Source organism: Trachypithecus francoisi, unplaced genomic scaffold (assembly GCF_009764315.1).
Source record: "Trachypithecus francoisi isolate TF-2019V2 unplaced genomic scaffold, Tfra_2.0 Lachesis_group0, whole genome shotgun sequence".
In the NCBI taxonomy this organism is placed as follows: Eukaryota; Metazoa; Chordata; class Mammalia; order Primates; family Cercopithecidae; genus Trachypithecus; species Trachypithecus francoisi.
In genome coordinates, this window is record NW_022681453.1 from 29,504,737 (window position 1) to 29,531,576 (window position 26,840).

At 38.1% G+C, this 26,840-nt stretch overlaps 1 long non-coding RNA gene across 4 annotated transcripts in view; it reads right to left on the reverse strand.

Annotated features, from left to right (window-relative positions):
- LOC117083072 overlaps positions 1–26,840 on the reverse strand; it is a 43,384-nt gene that overhangs the window by 3,420 nt on the left and 13,124 nt on the right. For all 4 annotated transcript variants that reach the window (XR_004436925.1, XR_004436924.1, XR_004436926.1 and 1 more), the window contains exon 2: positions 3,269–3,317. This is a non-coding gene — a long non-coding RNA (uncharacterized LOC117083072). The remainder of the gene's footprint in view (positions 1–3,268; positions 3,318–26,840) is intronic.

A 26,840-nucleotide genomic window follows, 5' to 3' on the forward strand; every position in this document is an offset into this window, starting at 1 on the left:
GGAATCTTGCAGAGAGTCACAAAGCTAGCAGATGGCAGAGCCAAAACTAGAAGGAATGTTTCCTAATACCCCAGCTAAGGCTCTTCTCACCATATAATACTGTCATGCTATTTAGTCACAGTAGGAGTGCAACATTGATATCCCTGTTAAAAAAAAAATTAACTAGTTTTGTTCTAGGCACTGCACAGAGCACAGAAATAGTCAACAAATAAGACACAAGGGGAAATAGAGAAAACTTGCCCATTCCATTCTCATTCTCCATTCCACAAGCAATGCCAGAACGGGAAGTAATTGAGTTTTCAATCACATTTTACACATCATTGAAAAGAAGGTGTTCAGTAGGGTAAGAACAGTATTCAAAGGAGAAATAAAAATTCAGGGAAAAGTAGAAAAATGTTTAAAGAGTATACCTGTTGTGTTTGGGGTTCCTGGGGGTAAACAGAAGAAAATCTCAGTCCCTTCACAATCCCCATGACACAAAGAGACCAGGGCCCCAGAAATTGGGAGGGATGACTTCTCTGCTTCTCTTCTCATTTCCAGCCCTACCCCCACATACATATACATTCTTTGAGAGCTAAGAGAAGCAGCCAAGAGTGACTTCCCTGTACCAAACACAGGAGTACTGGGAAGTTCAGCAAAATAACCTGTTTTTGAGATTCTAAGAAAGAACTCTGTATCTTTTGTAATCTACTGCAAACACTGAGCTACTTACACATGATGAAAGAAAGTAATGAGTGGCACTTTAATTGTAAACCTCCAAACATACCATATTTATTCCAAATCTAGCTCACTAATGAATAGACTATACTATCAATTAGGGTTCTGTAGTTGCAAGCAGCAGAAACCAATTGGCTAATTTAAGAATTATTGAAAGGATATTGGAGTCTCAGTCAATCCACGGCAGAATGGAAAATAAGGTTTGGAGGTCATGACTAGCCAAAACAGACATGGAGGCAACAGTGGTCTCATAGTACATACTGGCAGATCAGAATGCCCGTCTAGGACAAGGGAGAATCCTTTAGCTAAAGAATCAGATTCCAAAGAAGGAGCATTTACTTTGCCAAGCTTGTGGTCATACACCCATCCATAGGCTGGGTGCAGGCCCCTGGGTAGGGCCCCTGGTTACAGTTCCACTAGCCTAATTACCTCAAAAAGACATAAAGGTGCTATTAGGAAGGAAAAACACATACACGACAGAAAAAAAAAAAAAAAAAAAAGTTGGTGAGGGGGGTTCCCTCTATACTTACCAAGGCTTTCTTTAAAAATTCTTGAAGAAGCTAAACAGCAGTAGATTCCTAATTTCTCAAGACTATTAATTAGTAATTGATGACAACAAAAGAAGGTAGTTTTCCTAATACCTACAAAACTTCAGCCTAATAACGTTTTCACGTCCAGAGGCCTTACTTCCTATATTACCTGTAAGTTACCTTTTCACTTGATTCCTAAGGACCAAGCAGAATTTTCCCTTCTTTGGTAACAACATGCTTATTTTAGAAATATTATCCTGAAGCTTCTAAAATGAATAGACTCATAAAAATATATAATGAATAAATTCATAAGGATGCTGCTGCTGATGATGATGATGACATTAATTAGAGCAGAAGCAGCTCACATCTACTGAGCACTTATCATGGGCCAGGACTTCTTCTAAGCCCTTGGTACAGAATACTTCATTTAATTCTCCACAACTACATGAAGCCAAAAACAGCATTATCCCCACTTCACAGATCAGGAAACTGAGACTCTAAGAGGGTGAGTAAGTTGTCCGCAATCCAATAGCTAGTAAAAGCCAAATCATGACTAAACCCATGTCTGATTCCAGAGTACAAATTCAACAAAAGAGTTCCATTGAGAGTAGAGAAAATGGACTGTGCCTGTGTGGAAACATCCCCCAAGAGGAAAGGAAGCATCATATCGGTGCCAAAAGATTACAAAGTTGTCAAGATGGCTACATCACCACTAGATCCAATTATTTATGAGCATTTATTTCTAAAAGCTATCAAGTATTTCTTTATTCCAAGGTGTGGCTCAACAGTCCAGAGACATGTAGTTATATGGCTGAAAATAAGAATTATCAACTGCTTAAGACAGTATTTTCTTCACTGATGTTCAACCATCATGGCAAAATTCCAAGCCAACCAGTTTTCATGCACTAGAGTTTAGTTGCCCCAAAGCAAATCCTAAGACAAGAGGATTTTTTTTATAACTCATATTTTGATGATCTAAAAGGGGTTTCTCCAATATCCCTGTAAAATTCTTCTTTGCCCTCCAAATAAACATGAAAAATTCAGCCCCAGAAGTAGATTTGTCAAGAAGTAAGTAAGAACTTAAAGTATAAGGTAAATCAAAATGGCTTTTCAACTTTAACTAAAGTGGTCATAGTTATGATTGCTGTAATAAAAATGACAGAAAAAACCCTAAAAGTGTCAAAAATGTAATTTATGATGAAAACAAATGTAAAATTATAGCATATTTCACCCTGGCCACCAAAGACTCTTGATGAAACTGCAGCCCTATAATTGCCCAGAATGAATTCTTTAAATTAAAATACTTCATGCAGAACAGAAATTAAACAATGAATCAAAGAACAATGCTGTACAGAGGTATGCTTATAAATATACCTAGCAAAGAGGAAACAATTACATTTTTCCATGTAAAAACCAACTTGATTGTAATGTTTCACAAGAGGCCGAGTAGGTACTTTTCCCATTGCTTCAAGCTTGGAAGTTCATTTCCTGTAATTCATTTAGGGCTCAGAGTGACTGGGTGGAATGAAATTAGATACACCAAATTCAGTGGCTCTTTTCTTTCTACAAAACTAGATCTTCCATGCAACTGCACAACTGACTTTCGCAATAAATTTCATCCAACCCAATTGAAATGCCACTCTGCATTTTATTTTAAATGCTTTATTTGGCCAGCTAGTTTTATTTAACTATTGGCCAGAAGTAGTACAAGTGCATTCTTTTTCCATCTAGCATTAATCGTAGTAAACTTAGCTCCATTGGAATGTCTTAACTGCTGAGAAGAAAGCAAAAGTCAGCAAGCATACGATCGCATTTGTCTACTCTCAACACATCATTTTATTTCCTCCTGCTCTCTGCTAACTACTGCTCAGCACTTTTGCCTAAGAGGGAGGACAAGCAGGTGGTTAAGGAAGTTGTCCTGTCAGCTATATCTTTAGTCCAAGTGTTTAAATCTCTGAATAAAAGAAAAATCAATGTTGTAAAGGCAATGTTTGTCAAGGCCATGTAATAAATACACTTACCTTTACAGACCGTTCTCAATGGATTTCTCTTCTTTGCTGAGCTTCAAAGCTACAAAGAGATAAAAAATGAAAGACAGAGTTGTCTGTGAGTAAAACAACAAACGTTTTCTCCCCATGTCTCTAAATAGAATTTCCATATGCCATGGTATATGGTGCTAGCCAAATAAACCATTGATAAAACTGTGCCTCATACCTCCCGCACAAGAGGCCAAAAAAAGACAGTCAGAAACTGAAAATGGTGCACACATCTACCCAGAATTGAAGCACACAAACCTTGGCCAAATCTACAGTCAAATCTTTTGGAGTGTGAACTCCTCAACAGAATGGGAACAGCTTATAAAGTAGAGAGATGAAAATCAAATTAAACACGAGTGTGACATACTCAATCTGACTAAGCATTTTATTTTCTTATTTCTTTTTGTCATCTTTCTTGCATGCTCTATTTCCATTTCTCTGAAAAAGTTTCACTTAGTGATACTTATTTCATTTATATGAGGTGCATGGTCCTTCTAATAAAGACCTCACCACTTGTTCCATAAGTATATGTGTGCATGCTTACAGGGACAATCATCCTTTCTGTACGTAGACTGCAGCCTTCTCTCAGAAGAAACTCACAAAACAAAGGAAGCCACAACTTGACATTTCAAATCAAATCTTGTTAACTTCAGCTTTCTGTGATCAAAACATAAATACTATGCACTGACCACATGCAAGTCAATGTGACAAAAGATCTGCAAAACAACAGCAATAACTTATGGATTCATGAAGCTGGTTCTTTAATCATCCAACCTTACTCATAAGGTGCCTCTGTAGTCACTAGTAATGGGAATACATCTCTTTCTCTCATTTTTGGCTAGGTCCTAACATCTCTGAAAGGTACAGTAGTTGGGGATAGAAAACTACACCATAGTTTTTCCATGGTTCTTTTTTTTTCCTTCAATATCTTACGGGATTGTTTTAGTTCTTACTGGACTGTTTCCCTCCACATCCCTCTATTCCACCAAAGAATGCATTACCACTGATGCATGACCACCAAAGAACAGGTCAGACTTACGGGCTAAGATGTAAATCTTAGACTATTAATGCAGGAGATAAGTCCCTTCTATGGGACAGCACCAGAAATTTCTCCTTCCTCCTGAGTTACACGGATTACAAATGAGTTTAGAAGAAACATAGTCTGGAGAATACTTGATAAAATAGTATAATATTGCATTTGTGAAATCTAAGAGATTAATAATCTGATAACATGGAGATTGAGCTGAATCCCTTTCCACTTCAAACACAGAAATGCTAAACAAATACAATGATGATTTAAAATACATATATGTGTGTGTATGTATACTTATGTGCATACATGTATATACATATGTGCCTATATACACACGTGTACATACATACACATGTGTATATATATACATACATATATATACACACACATACATACACACACATGCACACACACACATATATAGCCAAGTTCAAAAGAAAGAGAAAAAGCCAATATAAAAATATAATGGATGTAGAGTTTCTAGAATGAAAGACATGAGTTCTCTTGAAAAAGTATACCAATATCTCTAAAAGATAAATAAAAGCAAATGCATACTTTGATACTCAGGATGAAATCACAGAACACCAGAGATAAAAATAAAGTCAACCAGAGAGGGAAAAAAAAAGAGACTTCTGGCAAAAGAACATGTCATCAGCAAAAATAAAAGTAAAGCAACAGGCCGGGCACTGTGGCTCACGCCTGCAATCCCAGCACTTTGGGAGGCCAAGGCGGGCAGATCATCTGAAGTCCAGAGTTTGAGACCAGCATGGCCAACGTGGTGAAACTTTATCTGTACTAAAAATCCAAAAATTATCTGGACTTGGTGGTGGGCGCCTGTAATCCCAGCTGCTCAGGAGGCTGAGGAAGGAGAATTGCTTGAACCCAGGAGGCAGAGGTTGCAGTGAGCTGAAATTGCACCACTGCACTCCAGCCTGGGCAACAAGAGAGAACTTTTCCTCAAAAGAAAAAATTATAATCCCATACTAAACCCATCATTCAAGAATAATAGAGAACAATAGATAAATAGGAACACTTTTCAAAAAAAAAAAAAAGATTGTTCAGTGCTCACAATAGTTTACTTTTGCCAAAAGAAATACTAAAATAAGATATGCTTGAATAAGTGGGAATTTATCTCAGAAGGAAGGAGTGAGAAACAAGAAGCAATAGTGAACAGAGAAATTAGTAAGTATGATGGTAAATCTAGTAACTTTAACAATAAGTAATGGGCATTGATTAATAATTATTAAGCCCTAGTTTAAAAAAACAAAACAATTTTTAGAATTTGCCAATAAAGTGAAACTGAGCGGTTTATCACAATCATATGGAATAAAGAAGGGGGTAATAAATTGTTTAGAAGGAGGACAGAAATACTACTTAAGGCATTAAAGATATGCATTAAAACTACTGATTAACTTGTTAAGGATAACCAGCATTTTTTTAATCTGTCTATATAACGAAAGAGGCCCTTGCACACATACTCACAGAGACTTGTAGAATGTTTACAGCAGTATTGCCAGCATGGCAAAAAATACAGAAAACAACCCAAACGTCTATCAGCAATATGATAAACACATTTTTTTACGTATTCTTAGAATACAATATTATATAACTTTGAAAAATCAATGAAACAGTTACCCACATCAACATAGCTACCTCTCAAAATATGATGTAAAACAAAACAAGTGAGTCACAGAAAGCTATACATATTATTCTATTTGTATAACATTCAAAAAGACAAAAATAAATACTGTGTTGTTTTTGAATATAAACTGTAAGTGGTACAAAACAAAATAAAGAAAGGGAAGAAATTTACACAGAATTCAGGCTATCTTTATCTTGAGAGTGGGAGAGGAGATGGAATATGTGAAAGGGATAAGGGGGATTCTAGAATATGGTAATGCTCTGTTTCTTGGCCTAGAAAGAGGTATCTAGACAATCAGTTTATTATTTTCTTTAAACTGTATATGTATACTTGCACAAATTATTTTGCATGTATGCTCTATTTCCGAATTTTAAAACATATAAGAGTAATAACCAAAAGAATAGAAATTTCCAAATCAATAGAGGAAACAACATGGAGTAAAGAAAACACAATTGATTCTCTATACAACATTGAAATGGAAGGGAAAAAGAAGCAAAGGAAAACACGCTGAATAGAAAATACAAAAGAAAATATTTTAACACAGTCCAACTGTGTCAGGAATCAGGGTAAGTACATCTGTTAAAATTTTATCAAAACAAACGTTTTAAAATCTTGCTATGTGTTGTTTATAAGAAACAAATTTAAACATAAGTTTTGAAAAGAAAAGTGTGGATAAGTACACACCAAGGAAATAGGAACCAAAAAAAAGCTGACGGAAATAAGTTATTGTTAGGCATGACTGAAGTTAGCAATAATAGAAGAGAAAGTATTTATATTCATTTTTTATCGACATATAACAAATTATCCAAAAATTAGATATTTAAAAATAAAAACAAGAATTTATTATCTCTCACGGTTTCTACGGATCAAGAATTCTGGCAGGGTTCAGCAGGATGGCTTTTCTGTATGCTACATAAAGCCTGAGGCTTTAGCTAGGAGACTAGAAAGTTAGGGGCTGGAATCATGTGAAGTCTCATGCCCTCAAATATCTAAGTTAGGAGCTGGGATCATCTGAAGACTCATGCCCTCACATATCTGCCAGTTGTTGCTCAGAGTTAGCTGAGACCACAACTAGGGCTAGCAGCTAGAATACGTCCATGCGGCCTCTCCATGTGGCTTGAGTCTCCTCACAACATGGTGGCTGAGTTCCAAAGATGAGTTCTGAGAGAGAGACAAACAGAAGCTGTATTTTTTATGACCTAGGCTCAGAAATCACATAACACCATTTACACTGAACTTCACTAGTCAGGGCAGTCAAAAACCCCCACCCAGACTAAAAGAAAGAGAACAACAGCCTTGCCCGCCTCAAAGAGGGAGTGTCTGTTACACTGTAAGAAAAGCACAGGATTGGATAAATGTGCTGATGTGACCACCTTTGGAAAATGCAATCTGCCACAACATTCTTTACAAGCACATATGAAACATAAGCAGAAATTAAACATATAGTAAGCCTGAAACTAGTCTCAATGAATATCAAACAACAGATAGCAAAGGTTTCTTACCATAATGCATTAAAGTTGGAAAACAATTATTAAATATGATTTTTTAAATGTGTTCAAAAATTATAATTTTATGACAGTTTCCCTTTGTGAATTGGGATTAGACAAGGACCTTACCTAAATCCCACTGGATGAAGGTCCACATCTGGAGTCAAAAGAGATCACTAGTTTGGTTGTGGATACATTGAATTTGAAGTGCCTTAGAGACATCTAAAGGAAAATATCCAGGTAAGCAGTTGGGTAGATGAGTCTGTAGCTAAGAGGGGAGGCCTGAGAGTGGTAAGTTATCTGTAAGTAGGAAGCAACTGCAGTTGTGAATATGGATGCAACTGTCCAGGGAGTCAGTATAAGCAGAAAGACAAAAGGCCCTAGGACTGATCCGTGAGCAAGTTCAACATCTAACAGTTGTGTTGAGGAGGATGAATCCTACATAAGAAACAGAACAGTTGCCAGAGGAGTAAAACAAAATCCTCAAGATTCACAGAAAGGTCAAGTGATATAAATCCTAAAAAATGCCCAATATGAAGGTCATGAGGAACTCAGCAGGAACTGTTTTGTGGATTGATGGAGGCAGAATTCAGTTTGGAATTGGTTAAGACAGAAGTAGAAGTCATTAAACAAAGACAATGAGTAAAGACAATTCTAGATAAGATTGGCTGCGATTGGGGAGGAAAGAGTGGCAACTAAAGGACAAAGGGCTGGAAGAGGGTTTGTTTGTATAGTTTTTAAACAGAAAAAAAGCTGAGTATGTATCAAGATAATGAAGAAGATCTATTTAAGATGGAGAGTGAGTGTAGAAGAGAAAGCGTAACCAGTGCTGAAGGTTCCTGAGAAGGTTGAAAGGGACAGGTGGTAGGACTGGTTTTAAACAGACCTTTGGTCTCACCATAATCATATAGTGTCTTATGATAGGAATCCATGCTATTGTCTTAATGTACTACTTTCTCATGTGTTTATGTTTTCTCACCCTAATTAGAATTTAAGCTCTCTAAAATGTATGGCCTTTATTGTTCAAACCAACCCCACCTTACTCACACATTGAAAGCCCCAGATTCAATCCCGGCACCCAACAGTCATTCAATAAACAGTCATGTGTCACTTAGTAATGGGAGTATATTCTGAGAATTGCACCCATAGGTGATTCTGTCATTGCGCAAACATCACCGCATGTACTTACACAAACCTAGAAAGTGTCGCCCACTATACACTTATCCTATATGGTATAGCCTATTGTTCCTAGGTTACAGACCTGTAAAGCATGTTACTGTCCTAAATGCTGTAAGTAATTGTAACACAATGGTAAGTATTTGTTTATCTAAACATCTAAACATAGAAAAGTTATGGTAAATATAATATTATGGAACCATGGTCCTATATGCAATCCATCATTGACTGAAATGTCATTATGTGGCACACAACTGTACTTGTTGAATAAACTAATGCAAGCAGATTCTGTCGTCTTTGTGTATATCTTTGTGTAAATCTAAAAATGTGTGTGTGTGTGTATGTGTGTGTGTGTGTGTGTGTCCTAGCTATCCAAAATGGGAGCAAGTCAGAACCCAAAAGTTCTTGTTCCAGAGTATAGATCTCTAGACAATAGTCAGGAATAGCCACTCAAATTAGCCCTCTCTTTCCCATGTTTTCCTTGACCTAAAAATCCAAGGATCTAAACTACAGGCCATGAAAACATTTTCACCTACAGTTACAATGTTATACCACTTCCCACTTTCCTCATGCTTAATTCGTCCATATTTTGTTCTAGAGCAGACAATCTCTGTATCCTTCATTTCACCTCCTGCAAGACATAAATTAAATGTAAATGAATCCAAATAGGTTTGGGCTTCAGTTCTCCTAAAATAAATAAACATGGAAGTAGAGTAGTACAGGCCAATAACACACTGATTTATCTTGCTGGTTTTTCAGAGGATAGTCCTCCAGAAAATCTTTACAAACCCCAACCCTCTCAATCCATGATCCAAACCCCAGCTCCCTTAAAAATAGGTCTGAATTTAAACAAATATCTTTCCCAAATATAGAAACCTGCTTTGATGGTGATTCATCTTATCCCAACAGAAACCTTTCTCTGGGTACCATCCAACTGCACCATACTTAAGGCAACACTGCCTGGAACTGAGGGATCTGCCTCTATTGTTGCATTCTGTAGCCCTCACCTGACTTAACTGCCATGTTAAGGAATTGGTTATTGACCTTTAAGTCTTTAACAATTATTTACATACCTAGGAAAGAGTCTGTGCATTCAGGTACAAGAATGAAGACACTGAATAAATTCAGCCCTCGTTTTCATTTTTATGCTACGTTCAGTGAGCTGTTACTGCAGACAAATTATTTCAGCATTCTTTCAAATGATAGCCAATTTTCAACTAAGAGAAGATTCTTAAACCGCTTTCTAAAACCTTTCCTGCATATCGGTGAAAACCAGGCAGTTGGAAAACACAGCCCTGTTAAACCACCTAATGATAAATTAATATTTTAAACACATGGAATTATTTAAGAATCTGAATAATAATTTAAACCCTCGACATAGCAGCAAAGGCCCCAAAAACCTAACACTTCTCAAATATATTCCTGGAAGTTTTATTTCAATGTTTATGTATGCATTTATTATAGAATATTTTCAGAATTTCTGAAACTCAGATACATTTAGAGTCCAGGGAGGTGACCAGAATAATTCTTACTTTTGTTATTTACCTGGAGAGCTGATCAATATTGTCAAAATGTATGTGAAAGTCTTTCTATTTGACCATAAGTTCAGCAATAACACGGACCACATCTGTCTTGTCCTATATTAAATCTACATCTTCTAGAACACTGTCTGGCACATACACTTAGTAAAATTTCTTTAATAAAGGAGTATTATAAGTTTTCATTATTACTACAAATGAAAATTGATTGCAAATTCTTAGGCAAAGGTTAGTTTTGAGTTTTGTTCTTGGTTTTCCCTCATTCTCTTAATTTATACTCCACATTTTCACAAAACAATAAGTTATCTCTCTACTGAAGCCTACCCTCCTATGGCCTGAGACACATACACACAATACGACATGCCCTTGCCACATCTATTCAATGCTGTCATATTTGCCATGCATCAGAAAAATAAATTTACCAAGTAGCAGAAGCTCTGGAAAATCATTAGGTGACATCTGAGGAACAGAATAACAATCAGCCAATAATTAGCACCTGAAAATTCATAGAGTCACAGACAAATCAAATTCCTTGAAATCTCAGAGAGCACGACCCTGGATGGGTTAGTGCCCAGGCAATGGGGAAGCAGTAAATTGTACCACCCCTAGCCAGGACTGGAAGGTGCCATGGCTAGTCTATGCCCAGCGGGAGACATTCTGACAATGTGGCATTTGCACAGGGATGCCCTAACATGGCCCCAGTATGTTTTCTCAGAATGGGATGACATTTTAAGTCAAATAGCTCTGTTCCTAATAGCATAGGTCCTCCCCCAAACTCTAATAGCCTGAATTTGAGAAAAAGAGGTTCATCTTGGGGAGAAACTGAGGTTTTGCAGATGCGATATTAAAACAATCCTTTTATACGGAAGGCAAAACCAGATACTCAGTGTTTAACTTCATTCATTACCTTTCCATTGTTACACAGACCTCAGACAGCCTTAGACTTAAAAAATCATTCTCATTTAAGCAAAACTCTGTTCCTGGAGCATCTACACTGTATACTTTTCAATGAATGCTGAAACCAGTTATAAAGCTGTGCTACCAAGAGGCATGAAGAGTGACTGTCAGTACCTCACCAAACCCCTGCTGACTGGAACACGCAAGTCAGTCCAAGGACGCAGGGCCACCACTGTTACTGCTGCCTCCAGCCTAACTAAGGTCACCTTTCCTGCAAGCCTGCCTCATTCTAAAGGAAGAAAACAGAGAGGTTGGAGAATACCAACTCCCCATTTGGTTTCGGCAGTTGCCAACTCTACTCACATGTGACTTGGGGAAAGCACCCTTAAGAAGAGTGGGGTCCAACATCCAACCAGACTCACCCAGCCCTGGGGGTAAATGCTCCACCTCCACCACGTGGCCTGTGTGCACCTGATTTGAATCTGCTCCTACCCTGAGCCAAGGGTGACTATTCTGCCAGGCTCCCACTCCACTGCAGGGTCAGGCAGCAGCCTCTGCTCCTGGCTCCTGGCCCAGTGCTCGGATGGCCCAGCAACATCACTGCAGAGAGGGAGTCTGGTTGTGCCCTCCTCTGAACTCTCCATCTGGAAGACTCTCTGGCCTCCTTCCCTCTCATTTTTAATCTGACAGACACTGCGGACAGGGAAACTCAGAGCAGACCAAAGTTCATCTTCCCTTTCCTGCTTCTCGGCTGGCATAATCGCAGGGGCAGAACAAGGTTGTCATGGACCAGGATGCCAGGAATTAAATGAGGGTCCCTGACCACTGGAACACAGTAGTCCTGCCTTCCAAAGTCTTAATTAGTCTTCCTGTGCCTGGCACACCTACCACCAGGGAGGTGGCCAGGTAAGGTGCCATGCTCACAGCAAGTATTCAACAAAATATTGGTTGAGAACAGCGGTCACAAATGCCTGCTGGCTCATGGCTTTGCAATAACAGTCAGCTCTGAGGTCTGGGCACCAGCGGCAAGATTTCTGCTCCCTTTACTAATGCAGACAGTTCTAGCAGCGTTATTCTGAGTGATATTCAGCCACCAGCTCAATTTGGATGCAAAATGATCTTAACAAACAGTGGCAGACTTGATAGACAGGCTGCTGAGCCTGGGGACCAAAACAAAGGACGAAAAGAAAAAGAAAGGAAGGGTTGATGGCAAGACAAGGAGAGGGAAATGAATACTGCAAAGAAAAATGAGGCGGATTACGGGCCTAGGTACCTCAGTCCAGCAACTCTGAAATGAGCTGTGAACATAACAACAGACTCAAGGGTGGAAACAATGCGGGGAATCAAGGCAAGGGAACAGGGCAGCATCTGTCACGAATTTTGATGCTGGGACAGACTTAGGGCTAGTAGTGGAATAGATTTGATAGTAAGTAATATTTGAGAGGTTTCAAAAGACAATGGGTCTTAATTCTGTCCTGTTTTGCATCTCTTGAACTACAGTGACATACCAAAATTTGCTATTTTTCTAAGAGGACATTGACAGATACAATGAAAATTCTGAATACATTTTTTCCTTCTGCATTCATTATCTCTGGCCCTTATCCACAGGCCTATTGCAGACTAAATTGGATTTTGGATCACTGGTACTGAGGCGCTGCAATTAATTAACAATAGAAACATAATATTTATATCCAGGCCTAACAACATCTGACATTTAAACTATTCTGCCAGTCGGGCAAATTCCATTCGACAAATTTTCATTTTAATGAACATGACAGACCACAGTTTACATGATAGGCCAAGAAGCAGAACACAGTTGATCTCTTGGCATGTGTTTTCAAGGACTGACCATGCTCCAGAAGAAACAATCTGAGAAACTGTCAGAATAACAGAAAGACCAGATCCCCAGTTCTACCCAGACAGACCAAATACATACTACCCTCATGTCCCCCAACACAGATCCTAGTATGAAACTGTCCTCATTTCATGTGCAAGCTCAAAGTTAAATACTTACTGCCCCTTATAATCCACTGGATAATTTTTCTATCTTTGGGTTGCTGACATTTTCTTTCGGGTACTGAAGTCCCTTAGCCCTTCCTAATTAAAAAGTGGTAAACGTTTTTGCAAGGCATCCAATAATGTGCAAAGTACACAAGAGTTGGAACTGATGCAGCTTTTTCAGTTGGCACAAAACTGGCCTTCCACATTTTGCCAGATGGTGTATCTCAGTAAGTCCCCAATCCCTGACTTGAGTGAGGGGCATTATCAATATGATGCTGAAGCAGAGACTGTCTTTAAATGCTATCTTATTTTGCATTATACTAACACGATGGGTCTAACATTTATTCTTGCTGAAACTTTCACAGCTAAAGAAGTTTCATTCTTCTGTGACTCATTATTCAAGCCAACAGAATGTGATACAGATAAGGGGAAAAATTCTACCCTCCTTAAGAACCATATAAATTTGCTCTCTGAGCAATTTTATGTCAGAGAGCAGATCAGAGAGCAGATCTCCCAGCCCAACTTCCTATTGCTCCTCTATGGGTTAGTGGTCCAAAGGACACTGGGTGAAACAGTGTGTATTTAACCAAGCCCATCTCTACTATCCCAAAAACGTGGCTGTAAAGGATAGAGATGAAGATGAAAAATGCAAAGAGAGCAAGGCAGATAGAAGCTTAATAGATCTGGGAAATAAATAAGGTCAGTGAAAAACAATATACTGTAGCTGGGATCCCTAAGGGCCGTATATTTCTAGTTCACATGTTTACAACATTCCTTATTCTAGCTTTTATGTCAATCCAAAAGAACTGAAATAAAATTCCACTTTAAAAGTAATACTTCTTTGGAGTAGGGATTTGGTTCATGGGTTCCAATCTCAGCAACTGAAATGACTACCTACATGGTAATTTGTCTTCAAGCTGTGGCTCTGACTAGACCCAAAATGGTAATCATGCTTCATGTTACTATTTTATTTTATTTTATTTTATTGACATGGAGTCTCATTCTTGTTACCCAGGCTGGAATGCAATGACATGATCTCGGCTCGCTCTGTCTCCTGGGTTCAAGCGATTCTCTTGCCTCAGCCTCCCGAGTAGCTGGGACTACTGGCACACGCCACCACATCCAGCTAATTTTTGTATTTGTAATAGATACCAGGTTTTACCATGTTGGCCAGGCTGGTCTTGTACTCCTGACTTCAGCTGATCCGCCCACCTCGGCCTCCCATAGTGCTGGGATTACAGGCATGAGCCACTGCATCCAGCCCATGTTACTTTTAGATATGGCCATGATACCAGAACATTAAGCACTGAAAGGATGACAGCATTTCCGCCAGTGTAACCTAATTTAGAATCAATAAGGTGTCACTCAAATTGGCAGCATGTACATATATATACAGTGTGGATGGACACACACACACATATATACACACACACATTAATTATAATAATAGTCACATGTTTGAGGTATTTACATGAATCTTCTCTTATATAATACTATGAGATAGGTACTATTTTGAACTCTGTTACACATTGAGGAAAGGGCAGTTACAGTTCACTGACCTCCTCAAGAGGTAAAGTCAAGGTCACAGGCATGTAAGCCTTAGAGTTTAAGTGCAAATCCAAGTCTGCCCTTCCTCCAAAGCCTGTGCTCTACACAACACTGTGGCATATGACAGCATCTGCAAGGGAAACAGCATGAAAGAACTGATTCCTTCTGGCAATAGTCAAAATATCTTTTAAATATCAGGTATAAAACATTTTCAGACCACCAGATGCTTATTCAATTTTGAAAAATCAATTTTTATGTAGTTGCTATGAGTAGTTTCATGTTTGTTAATGCCTGGTTATATTCTTGAAAAAGCAGGGGCCTCAAAGAGAAAAATATATATATCTTTTTGAAACTTGGTAAGAAAAATGAGACCCTAACTGGATTAAATTGAAAATGTTTGACAGAACACAAATGAATAGAATCTGTAACTTTAACATGCCTTTACAGGAGGCATGTTCTAAAACGGTCATACCAAATTCAGAACACAATAGACTTAACATGCTTATTGTTGTAAACAAAGGCATTTGGTTAAATGAAAGATCCATCAAAGCTTAATAACCAAATTCAAGTGAACACAAAGTAAAGCATTATATACTTTCTGCAGTTTCAGTAATAGCTAATCTAATAATGGTAAATGGAGGTTATTGTTGATTCCTTTGCCTCTGTTTCATAAATTAGATAAAGCAACGTGGCAGTTAGAGTACTTTAGCATTTTATTGGACTAAGTGATTTTAAAGCTATCTCAAAATATAACAAAGTCATGACTTGAATGACTGCTGAGTTGTACCTTGTTTTCCATCACCATGTTAGTACTTTTCACCAGTGTTAAGTAAAAAGCTTCCTGTTAACTAAAACAATTCTATAAATACAATTTCTATTTATAGGACCAAATCGTTTAAGGTAAAGTGTCATTGATACAGTAGTATCTGATATTCTATTTCACTAGGGCCAAGCTTGTAAAATATTAAGTATAAGAGCAGTCAAGTGTTATTTATTTCTTCTGATCCAAAACTCAGGAACAGTAGAATTTCTCTGCTTAATGATTTTTCATAGCACATTTCCAATTTTCTACTACAGTTTATTGATCTGGAATACTAAAACAGTTTTCTTCCCTGTCTAAAGAACACAAAAAGCCCTGTGCCCCTAGTCCCATGGGAGATACCTCCAAAGACAACAGTCGTGGCATCTCATCAGGCGCTGAGGGGAGGTAATGAGAAGCAAGGCATTTTCCTTACTGAAAGAAGGTGCTAGTCAAATCTCAGGCCTTTTGATAACGGGAAACACTTCCCAGGCCTTTGCATTTGGAGATGAGGCTACACACCTGCAGTTCTGAGAGCAGATGAGTTGCCCTTCACAAAGGCAGTCTATTTTCCTGCATTTCCCCTTCATGCCCTGATATGGTTACTTTCAATTACCCTGATAGCCCAGGAAGAAAAATATCCCTCTCTCCATATTTCATTCACATAATAAGAATCTACAAGCTGTTCTGTATGACAGATGAGGACTGTGTGCTGAAGCAACTTGTTCCGCCTGTCAGCCTCCAAGAACCCACAGCAATGAGATACAATCGTGATGACATTACTCGAGAAGAAGTGGGTCAAATACATGGTCACTTTAAAACAGAATGTCAACCATTCTTTCTACTTCAGTAATCTGATGCAGTGGTACTCAAAACACAGACAGTGAGAGAGAGAAAGGAAAGAGAGAGAGAAAGAGAAAAGAAGAGAAAAAAGTTCACCACTATTAGTTTAGTGTCGATACATACACAAATGCAAATGCAAATAATTGTTAAAATTACTGTTCCCATATACCCTTACATGACTTTTTTCATCCTCCAGCCAATTAGTCAAGAAATGTTTAGTAAGCAAGTGGTACGAGCCAGACACTGAAATGGGTAGAATGCTGAAAACAAGTAGAACGCTGAAAACAGACACAGCCCCTGCCCTCTTAGAGTTTACAGTCTAGGATAAAGGACAAATATTAACAAGCAATTGAGATTAATATAATGAAGCCTGAAAAAAAAAAAGTAGAAGGTACTAAGAGAGCTTACAATATAAGAACTAACCAAGTCTTTCAGGTCAGTAAAGGTTTCTCTGAGGAAAAGACGTTTAAGTTAAGGTCAGAAGTATTAGAGCAGCCAGATAAGAGGGGAGAGAGAAGAGTGACAAGCGGAGGACTTTTCTCCTGAAAATGTTTCCTTTCAAAGAAACCATTAAGGCAAAGGCCTCAGGACTCAGTAGAAAGTATAATGGAGTAAATGATGCCATCGAGTCCACCAATGGGAGTTATTACGTTTTCCTTATTTCAATCCCTAGTTTAGAAAATTAATTTAAAAAAATGTTTTAAAACATTAGTATACCTCTGTCCTATCTTGCCACATAAGGGCAAAAGTTAATCATAATCACATTTTCTTGCTGATCTAAATATTAAGGTGATTTTACTTTAAAAAATCTAATTTATCTTGACCATACTGGTTAAAACCCGTGGGTTATTTTTTAAAATATGTTTTGACAGCAGTGAAACTTGCAGCACATACAACACCAAGAGCATAAATTTGGTCAGGGTATAAGTACATGAAAATTAATATAAGCAGGTGGTAAATGTGATTTATAAAAAAACAAAAAAGACTGTGCCAACTACATGCCACAATGGGTGGAAATAAAGAAGAAAGAGCTTCTTTTTCTCTAATATTTGGTCATGAAAATTCTGATTTGTTCTTGCAGAAAATTGTTTTTGGATCATTATTCATCTCTCTTACAGCATAGAACTTTTTTTCCATGGGATCAACAAATTGGAATGGAGAGGAAAAACCGGATATATTCATGAGTATGTTTGCCCTTTCTACTAAACCCCTGAGTGTGATGTTCGGATTATTTTCTTTCCAAACTCAAAATCCATTCCCAGAATCCAAAATCAATAAAAATTGTACTAGCAAAACTGAGGGTTCAATTCGGCCTAAAAACTCAGAGACTGAGTAGGGCTACTAATACGGGGAGAGGTTTTTAAAAAATGTCTTTAGTTATTAATCACCAGCAATGACTTTAGCAGCTGCTCTAAAGTAAACACAATCTACAGCTACTTTAAAGCAATATAGTGTACAAACCACAAGAATTAACATTCTACTGTGTGAAAGGTGGCAGAACATGCCATCCCAAAATATACCACATTGGCATAAGAATTATTTTCAAGCTAAAGGCACTTATAAAAAATAATTAAAAAAAAAAAAAAACAGTAGGTGCAAGAAGGGAATTCTGACCCTCTTCTTTTTCTTCATAAAAGCAAGAGCTAAAATCCCTGTATGGAAAATATTCTTCTTACACCAGAAGGAAAGTAACATTCTTATCATCAAGGGTGGAACACTGAGACCAACAGAATTCTGTACAAACAAACATTATTAAACTAGCTCTTATTTTCCTCATCACTTCTCCACCCAGTTAAATATTCTGGCCCAAGCCCCTTTGCCTTGTTACATCTTCACAGGTTACTACCCTTTATCCAATTCCATATAAAAGTGTTCAATTCTAACTTCATCTTTGGGTCTTCATTTCCTTATGAGGGCTCCCATGTCACACAAAAAAAACTTATATTAAATAAATTTGTATGCTTTTCTCCTATTAATCTGCCTTATATCAATTTAATTTTTAAGCCCAGCCAAAAACCCTAAGAAGGTAAAGGTGAAATTTTGCTTCCCCTACATCTGTTACTTAGGTCTTATCTAGAGTTCAACCTGAAAGGCATATTTTAGGAGGAATATTGGCCAAATTGGAAAATACCTCCAAGAGGGCAACTAGAATAGTGAGAGGTTCTGAACTTCACAAAAGCAACCCGGGGATATTCAGCCTGGAGAAAAGTAATGGGAGACAGCAAAACTACCTTCATATATTCGATGCCTCACTCATCAATAAAGCCATTCTGTTTTACTGAGCACTTCCTCTATGCAAGGTACCATGCAAGGCAAAGAAGATACAGCACTGAGCGAGAAAGCCAGTCTTTTCTTATCATGCAGAAGGGAAAATGGATTTTCTCTGTTTGACCTCACAAGATATTGTATAGTAGAGCAGAGCACAGATTCTGGAATCAGAGCACTAGTGTAAAAACCTGTACTGGGTTGAATGCCACTCCCCAACCCTCCAATATGTCTGCATCAAATCCCTGGAATCTGCAAGTGTTACTTTATTAGGAAAAAAAAAAAGTCTTTGCAAATGTAATTAAGAATCTTGAGATAAGATCATACTGGATTGTCTGGGTGAGCTCTAAATATAATGATCAGTGTCCTTACAAAAGAAAGGCAGATGGAGACAGACAGGAGAGAAGAAGATACAGAAGAGAAGGCCAAATGAAGCAAACAGTTATGTGGCTGCAAGCCAAGAATGCTTGGGGCCACCAGAAGCTGCAAGAGGCAAGGAAAGATTCTCCCCTAGAGCCTGTAGAGGGAGTATGGCCCTGCCAACACCTTGATTTTGGACTTCTGTACTCCAGCACTGTGAGGAAATCCACCAAATTTGTAGCAATTGGTTACAGTAGCTCTAGGAAACTAATATAACTCCCAATTACTTAGCTAGCTGAAGTACCTTACTAGCTGTGTTACCCAGTGCTAATAACTCTAGCCCTCTGAGAACCAGGCCCTCATTAGGAAACTGGAGACAATAGAAAGACTCATCTCACAGGTCAGAGATTAAGGAGGTATGTCAAGTGTCAGCACAGGGCCTGGAACAAAGTAAGTTTTCAGTACATAATACTGTCACTATTAATGGGTTCAGATTTACTGGAAAGCATGTGTAGACCTTAGAACAATATATCAACAGGTGTAGTAACAGCTAATTTACGCAGTAGGGATCTCTCTACTGTTAAATATATGTAAGTAGAGACCAGATACATCGTTTTCCAGAAATACTGGAGAAGGGACGTTTATATTGTTCAGGAGGCTGGAATAAACATCCACTAGCCTTCCTTCTAGATCAATCCAGTAACCATTTCTCCTTGGTGCATCGGGTCAAGATCCTTAGGCAGTTTAACCCAGTGAGGTATACACAGAGTTTGGCTGCCACCTTAAAAAGTCCCTTCCCCTCGCTGAACCCTGTTGTCTTTAGCTATAAAAAATAAGCAAATTCTGATCATGTCTTAGTATTTCCAACTTGACAATGCCAAAACACAATGAGAAAGACTTGGATCACTGAGGTAGTTTGGGTAGTTGTCCCCCCAAATCTCATGTTAAATTGTAATTCTCAGTGTTAGAGGCGGAGCCTAGTGAGAGGTACTTGGATGACGGGGGTGGATTTTTCATGAATGGTTTAGCATTATCCTCTTGGTGCTGTCCTCATAACAGTGAGTGAGTTCTTGTGAGATCTGGTTGTGCAAAAGTGTATGGCACCTCCCCTTACTATCCTCTTGCTCCTGCTCTTGCCATATGACATGACTGCTCCCATTTTGTCTTCTGCCAAGAGTAAAAGCTCCCTGAAGCCTCCCCAAAAACCGAGCAGATGCCAGCACCATCCTTGTACAGCCTGAAGATCTGTGAGCCAACTAAATGTCTATTCTTTATAAATTACTGAGTCTCCAGTATTTCTTTATAGCAATGCAAGAATGGCCTAATACCATCACACACTTAAATTTTCTGATTCTCAGAAACGAAGCAATTAGACTAGAGTAAGGATCGCTAAGGACCAGTTGACAAACCAGGACCAAACCATAATATTGTTTTTAACCAATACCTAGCAAAATGAGAAAAATTTTAAAAATAATAATTGTTTAAATCTCTTTGCTTGGCAGAAGTAAAAGTTGGCAATCCTACATCAGCTCCTGTTGTATCTCACTTCCTCATTCAAAAATTATGTTTACAGCCTCTGAAATCCAGCCTGGCCAACATGGCGAAACCCTGTCTCTACAAAAAAAAAAATACAAAAATTAGCCGGACACCATGGTGTACACCTGTAATCCCAGCTTCTTGGGAGGCTGAGGCACGAGAGTCGCTTGAACCAGGGAGGTGAAGGTTGCAGTGAGGTGAGATCTTGCCACCGCACTTCAGCCTGAGGGACAGAGCAAGACCTTGTCTCAAAAGAAAAAAGAAAAAACGTATTTCATAAACATACAAGGGAGCCAGCACTCTGTGAGATGAAATTCTTTAAAAGGTCTATGGGTCATAATTCCCACATATGTCCACCATCCCTTGGAGGAGGAGGGGTTGGCTCTCTACCTAAACTAGAAGATGAAACTCTCTCATCATCAAAGCTAAGGGAGGATCAGGGAGGTCTTCAAGAGGAGAAACCTACCTTTGAAATTCTCTCCCTTCTTAGAAGATTCAGAATATTTCAGATACTACCAAGTATGCCCTGGGAGGCAGTCAAAATGTGTAGTAGGCCAGACCACAGGACTAGGAAATTAAGATACAGCTGCCTGCTCCTATTAGGCCTAGCAGCAGGGCCAGAATATGAAGGTTCACTTGGGCCCAGTTTGGCTGAAAAGACACAGGCTTCAAATAAGACTAGACAAGAGAACAGGTAAATAAATAGAATATTCACATAATGGAACATTATATAGCAGTCAAACCAAATAAAGCAAGGTACAGAACAATGTGTATTGTACAATATTTTTATATAAGAAAGGAAGGAAAATAACCTACATAATATTTGCCTGTGTGCTAATAAAAGTGGCTACCTTAAGGGAGATAGGTACAAAGATGAAGGTATGAGGAGTAAGAACAAAATTTCACTTTATACCTTTTTATATTGTTTTGTAAAAATAAAGAGCTAAAAGATTATAACTCTCATTGCTGGTGTTAGTGACACATTTGCAGAGGGCAATTTGGTGGTATACATCAAGGTCTTTAAAACTGGCATATCCCTAGACCCAGAAATTCAACTTTTGAAAGGAAGTTATCTAAGAAAATAATAAGAGATTTGTGTACACACATACACATTCACTGCAGAATTATTTATCATAGTTAAAAAAACTGTTTTAATCTACATGTAAAATAATAGAGAACCAGTGAAGGAAATTATGGACCATCTAAACAATTCAGTAATATGCAATTGTCTAAAACTATGCTGTAGGCCGGGCGTGGTGGCTCAAGCCTGTAATCACAGCACTTTGGGAGGCCGAGACGGGTGGATCACGAGGTCAGGAGATCGAGACCATCCTGGCTAACACGGTGAAACCCCGTCTCTACTAAAAAATACAAAAAACTAGCCGGGCGAGATGGTGGGCGCCTGTAGTCCCAGCTACTCGGGAGGCTGAGGCAGGAGAATGGCATAAACCCAGGAGGCGGAGCTTGCAGTGAGCCGAGATCGCGCCACTGCACTCCAGCCTGGGTGACAGAGCTAGACTCCGTCTCAAAAAAAAAAGAAAAAAAAAAACTATACTGTAAAACATATACTGTAGAATACTCAGTGGCATAGAAAAGTATTCATAGTATATTTTTTAAATCATTCATTAATTTTTCAGTAAATTCTTTAGAGCATCTACCAAGTACTAGACACTGAGCTAAATGCTGATTAAAAAGGCCAGTTACAAAACAGTATATAAATGGGCAATCCCATTTTTTGTGCATTTCTGCATTTATAACTAGACTAGAAGGACAGCCACCAATATGAGAGTAGTGATTACCTGAGTGGCAAGATTATGGGTGAAATATATTTTCTATAATGAAATATATTTTCTATTATCTCTGCAATATGAGAAAAAAGCACTACTTTTTAAATCAGGCTAACAACTCCCAGGATCAAGAATGTGTCTCATTCATCTCTCTGTTCTCTCATCTCCTCCTGACTCCCTGAATACAAACATGATGCTTGCTTCAGCTGCAGCAATTCTGTGGCCTTTATGGTAAGACCAAGAACTACAAGATACACTCCCCTTGACATCTCTGAGCTGCTGAACCAAAACCAAAGCCAGCCATTTCTAGACTTCGTTTTATGTGGAAGAAACAAACCTCTATTCTTTTTAAGCAGGTTACTTGCAGCTGAAAGCATTTGAAGCTGACATAGTAACCCATTAAATAAAACATGACACATTAAGGCCAGTATAGGTAACCCAACATGTTTCTTTGATCAACCAGCAGAAACTGAAGACTGATGTGGTTAATTACCCCACTAGCTTCTGGCTCTATATTCTCTTCTCTGAACCTCCTGGGAAGTAGAGCCCAGGAGAAGTTGTTAGTGAGGATTCTAGGTTCACAGGGGAGCACTGCTTGCAGCAAAGAAACACCAGGCAGCTACTCCTACAGCTTTACAACATGGCCCAGCATTCCCACTCCTGGAAATGTCTCCTAAGAAAAAAGTCATGAATGTGATTATGCATACATGCAAGTACATCAGAAAAAACAGTGGGGAAAACCTATACGTTGACCAAATGGGATAGATTAAAAAATAATGTCATATTCTAACAGTGGAGTACTCTGTAGACATTAATGCCATGGGAAAATGCATACAATATATTGATGAGTGAAAACAAAACAAAACTATATGTAAAGTATTATCCAAATTTAGAAAAATGTGTCCATTTTCTGTTAGAAAACAAACAGAACAAATATATGCATGCAGTAAAAACAACGGAAAAGAAGTATACACTGAAATATTGATAGTGCTATCACGAATGGGTGAAATGCAATGTTATTTTATTTTTTGAGCATTTCTATACTTCTTCAAATCTTCCAAATTTATTTTCTTATGCAGTTGATATGAAAATTTCTTCTAAATAGCACCTTCTTACAGAATATTCCGGGCCCTCTGACCAAGATGTTCAACTGATCCACACCAACTTTGTCTAATACCAGCCTGCAGATCCAATGGACTTAAAAAGAAACAATTTATTTTTGTGTTTTAAAAATAGACATGACAACAGCTGCAAGCTAAGCTACAGAAAATGATAAAGAAATTTTTTTTCCAAATAAATTTACATTGTATAAATGCAGTATATTTTCTTTAATTCCATAAGGTTTTGATACTGCTACTTTGAGAAAAATATTGATGTTTCCTTAAATAAGTCCAATTTGTATTGAAATTCATCCCCTCACTTGAAATGGAATGATCTTGAAAACAATAAAAATGAATGTTAATTTGCTATGTCATTGATAAAAAGCAAGTCCTTTTATATCCTTGTCCTTATCCATTAGACTTCATTTTACAGAAAAGGTAGCTATCAGGTAGGTCTGTCCTTTTTGCCACCTAAGGACATTAGCTATTATACCTCAAGCTCCCTAGCCGGATGGCCTGGGTCCATATCTTAGGCCCACCACTTGCCAACTGGGTGTCCTTGAGCCTTTGTTTAACCTCTCTGAGCTTCAGTTTTCTCATATGTAAAACAAGGATAATACAAGTATCGACTCCATAGAGTTGCTATGAGGATGAAATACGAAAATCTACACAAAGATCTTAGTTCGCTGCCTGGCCATAGTAATCTAATTTAAAAAAAAAAAAAAAAAAGTAAGGTCTCTTTTAACTTGCTTTCAATTTTTGTGTGCAGATAGATCATGAACCTGAAATTTTAGGTTTTAAAGAGGCCCAAGCATCCTGGTTTAAGAACCTATGTTGGAAAAATTAGCTGGGCGTAGTGGTGCGCGCCTATAGTTCCAGCTACTTGGGAGGCTGAGACAGAAGAATCGCTTGAAACCAGGAGGCGGAGGTTGCAGTGAGCTGAGATTGCGCCACTGCACTCCAGCCTGGATGACAGAGCGAGACTCCATCTCAAAAAAAAAAGAACCCATGTTGGATACAGATACTTGACTTTTAAATGCAGATTCAGTGTCATTTACTTAACTTTTCCTATGATAAATGAGATGTTTAGGGAAAATGTTAGGTTTTTTTAGACCACTGGAAATTGACTTCACCATGTGTGTTAGAGAACATAACTACCCCATTCACCTTGTCCTGTCCAGTGCTTTCACAAAAAGCAAGGTATTGTGACCAATAATAAAATCATAGCTAAAATAATCACTAACATGTCATTAGTGCTTAATATGTACCAGAAAGTGCCCTATGTGTTTTCATGTATTATCTCATTTAATCCTCACAACTAACCAGTGAGGTAATTTCTCTTACTATCCCCATTTTTAGATAAGAAAACTGTGGTATAAAGTGCCAGGAAAATGCTAAGTCAAGATATAAACATAGTGTATAACAATATACTATATTTACTATATTTATATATTAAAACAATAATATAATATATTTTGTGATAATATATAGTATATTATATATGTTATAATATATAATAAAATATAAATATAGAAATATAAACATATATTATTGTTATATAAATATAGTATTTAGTAATAATAACACAGCATCATTATTCAATCCCTGTGACCTACCAAATGCAGCTCTAGATGCTTTCCCAGTGACATCTCTTGTGTTGACAACAGTCTTGCACTATTCTCATTTAATGGATGAGGAAACCGAGAACTTAAATGAGTTACCTAAGATGAGCTACAGTTCTGACTGGTTCCAAAGTCAGCCACTCCAGAATTACCCTTCTGCAGAGGGCAGGGAAAAGGGCTCATCAGGTCCCTGAAGCGCTCTACCCAGGTCACAGAATGTTGGAGAGGAATAGGACTTCAGAATGATCAGATCCAAGCCCTCACTTTACAGACGTGGAAAGGGAGGCCCAGAGAAAAGAGACGTGCGTAAGGCAGTGGGAGAGCCAGAACTAAAACCTGGGTCTCCCAACTGCCAGTTGACATGATGAAGCCATCTCATGTTGAGTCAGCTATCTCAGGTACTGTGAAAGCAGGAAAGAAAAGCCTGACAGCTTCAGAGTGATGGCAGTAAACTGTCCTCCCTCCCTCTGCTCCCTCCTGACCCTGGGACTGCTGCACATACTTCCTGGCCCATTCAGAGCAGCAGCAACATGACCTGAGAAGAGAGGCTCTTCAGGAGAGAACCCACAAGGAAGACAGGAAGCACCCATGCCCTTACATGATCTACCTAGGGCCCATTTCCAATAGAATCCTCCTGAAATAGAATTAGAGATCGATGGAGATGGAGGGTTGCCTCAGACACATGTGGGTCTCTTTTGTAGACATACAACACAACCTAAATCTTTGAGAACATGATCTGACTCAATAAATTACCTGCATTTTTTTCTGGTTAAATGTACATCCATCTTAGTTTGTATACTAGATAAAAATAAACCAACTCATACAGAAAGTTTTTTAAAAACAGAGTTTTGGGGTGTTTAATTAAAAATGCTTGCAGTATTATGTAATCCTTGAAATACAACAGTTGTTTACTCTGCTTTGATTTCTAAGCTTTCCTTTGATGACAAATATTAATATTTATCATTTTTCTGATGTTGGACTAATGAGAATCTTAAGTGTTTATAAGAAGGCATTTAAATATTACAGTACTACAGATATGTTTGTTTTCTGATTTATATTCCTGTCTTTAACATCAACCAGGATTTATTTTTTTGTGCTGAATCCTGGGTTGTTGTTCATCAACATTTTCAGTAAACTTTACATAGCCAGAACTGATGATTTCTACATTTATTTGATGGTCAAAGTGAATATGAAACTTCACCAAATAACACAGTCCTATGCGAAAGGTTTAGTTATGATTTATAAAGTAAAGTCTGGCATGCATGTGTAACTGCTAGCAGGAATAGAGTAACATTCCAAGTTTAATGACACGCCTCTCAGGTCATACTTATTGAGTGCTGAGTATGTGTCAGGCACTGTGTAGAACATAATTGAAATCAATGATTTCACTTGATTCTCACAACAGCTCTAAGAGCTAGGTAGTATTATCATCTCCATTTTACAGAAAAATGAGGCTCAGAGAGGTTGAGTACTTCACTCAAGATGACACAGCAAATGAAAGGCAAAGCCAGAAGTGAGTCCTCAGGGTCAGATAATGGGCTCTTATTTATAGGTTCCTCTCTCAAGAGTCCCTCCTTGACTCCCCAGCATTTGAATAATCTTATTCTCTACGAAGTATAAACAACTCATCTGCAGGGAGCAACAGTCTTCAGGACAACCCAGACTTTCAGATCTTGATGGCTATGATGAGTCACACCTCATTTTGTCTATCATAGGCCATGCATTGTTCTACACATGGAGACAGAGCAATGAACAGCACCAACAATTGTCCCTGCCCTCATAGTGCTATCTTTCTAGAGAGGGAAGATAGATAACATTAACACAATAAACAAAGCATTATCCCCATTACAGGGAAGAAACGGGAGGCTATGCAAATTCAGAGAAATGGTAAAAGGGGATGAAGTCTGCAGTTTCTATAGATTT